The sequence below is a fragment of the Rana temporaria genome, chromosome 1 (assembly GCF_905171775.1).
Source record: "Rana temporaria chromosome 1, aRanTem1.1, whole genome shotgun sequence".
In the NCBI taxonomy this organism is placed as follows: domain Eukaryota; kingdom Metazoa; phylum Chordata; class Amphibia; order Anura; family Ranidae; genus Rana; species Rana temporaria.
The window spans coordinates 18,355,797-18,358,024 of record NC_053489.1 but is presented as its reverse complement, the minus strand read 5'-3'; positions in this window follow the sequence as shown (position 1 = coordinate 18,358,024).

Here is a 2,228-nt window from a genome sequence, read left to right as displayed (position 1 = left end):
TCAGCTGGGGGGGCCTTCTGACAGGGCCCCCCGCTTTCTTCTTTAAGCTTTTTTACAAGCGGGGGGCCAGACTTCTTTGCCGTTTTCTGCCGGGGGGCCTGGACTTTACCGCCATCTTCTGCCGGGGGGCCGGACTTCACCACCGTCTTGTTGTGTTCTGCTGGGCCCCCCGCTCTCTTCTTAAGGCGTCTTTTACAAGTGGGGGGCCGGACTTCTTCGCCGTTTTCTGCCGGGGGGGTCCCGAACTTCACCGCCGGGAGAAGATGGGAGAAGACGGCGGAGAAGTCCGGGGCCCCCGGCAGAAAACGGCGAAGAAGTTCCCCCCTGCTTGTAAAAGAGCTTAAAGAAAAAAGTGGGGGGCCCCGGCAGAAGCCCCCCCCCAGCTGACAAATAAATTACTTTAAAAACCTGTGTAGTGTGTTATTTTAATTTAACATTTTTCCCACTGGTGAATCTGGGGGCCCCCTTATTAAAGAGGTGTCCCGGATTCCGATAAGCCCCCCACCCACAGACACCCAACAACCAATGGCCAGGGTTGTCGGAAGAGACCCTTGTCTCCATCAACATGGGGACAAGGGTGCTTTGGGGTGCACCCACCCACCCATATTGAGGGCATGAGGCCTGGTATGGCTCAGGAGGGGGGCGCTCGCTTGTCCCCACCCCCCATTTCTGACTGGCCAGGGCGTCATGCTCAGAGAAGGGTCTGGTATTGATTTTGGGCGTTTTTGGCGTAGGAGTTCCCCCTTAAAATCCATACCAGACCTAAAGGGCCTGGTATGCGCCTGAAGGGGAACCACAACCGTTTTTTTATTAAAAATTTGGTGTGGAGTTTCCCTTCATGATCAGCGTAACAAAAACCCATGCTGGTTTTAATTTAACCACTTCCATACCACGTCTATTCTGGAACTTCTCTCCTTCATGTATAAATCATCATTTTTTTTACTAGAAAATTACTCAGAACCCCAAACATTATTTTTTTTTAGAAAACACCCAAGGGAATAAAGTGGCGGTCATTGCAACATTTTATCTTCAACTATATTTGCGCAATAATTTTTCAAACGCCTTTTTTTTGGCAAAAAAAAAAAACGGTTTCATGAATTAGAAAATAACAAATCAGTAAAGTTAGCCCAATTTCTTGGATAATGTGTAAGATGATGTTTTAAACCAAGAAAATAGATACCTAACGTGTCACGCTTTAATATTGCACACACTCATGGAATGGCGCCAAACTTCGGGACTTAGAAATCTCCATAGGCGACGATTTTTTAAAGGTTACCAGTTATGCCGCGTACACACGGTCGTTTTTCGGCATGAAAAAAAAAGATGTTTTTCAGCATGTCCAAAAAACAAAGTTTTTTCCAACTCATCATTAAAAACGATGTTGCCCACACACCATAGTTTTTGAAAAATTATGAACAAAGGCGCGGTGACGTACAACACGTACAACGGCACTCTGAAGGGGAAGTTCTATTCGCCTTTGGGCTGCTTTTAGCTGATTCCGTGTTATTAAAAGACGATTTGCGCTTTTTTGTCTGTTACAGCGTGATGAATGTGCCGCTCCAGGCAAATGCAATAAGCAATCAATGTCCTCCTCAAAGACCGTGGGTGCTGGCAATGCACAAAGCAAAAAATCAATGAAAGGAATTCATGGACAGCTGCACACCAAAATGAACCTAAAAAGGTAGCCTTTATTGGTGGAAAAAGGATAAAAAGGACTACAAAACACCGTACAGCAAGCAGTGGGGTAAAAAAGCTGATGCATTTCGCACAAACAATCAGTGCTTAGTCAGTTCATTTTGGTGTGCGTCTGTCCATGAATTCCCTCCATTATGAATGGTAGTTTTATCAGAACGAGCGCTCCCGTTTTATAACTCGCTTCTGGGCATGCGTGGGTTTAAAACGTTGTTTTAGCCCACACACGATTATTTTTTACAACCCGAAAAACGACATTTTAAAAAACGACATTAAAAAAATGCAGCATGGGGGGGCGTGGCTACCGCGCAGTGGAATGGACGCCTGAATCAGGAGCTCCGCTTCAGCGCGGGGAAACCGAGCACACCGAGGCATCGTGGGGTGTATAAAAACACCTACAACAGCACCCATTAGCCGCACATCTCCCGGGATGACTAAGAAGAGGAAAAACGCCGCGCAGCCGGCGAAACTGGAGGATTTCTTCTCTCCCAGGGCCTAGCAGCGTGTCCCAAGATGGCGCCGGCCGCGTCCTCCGG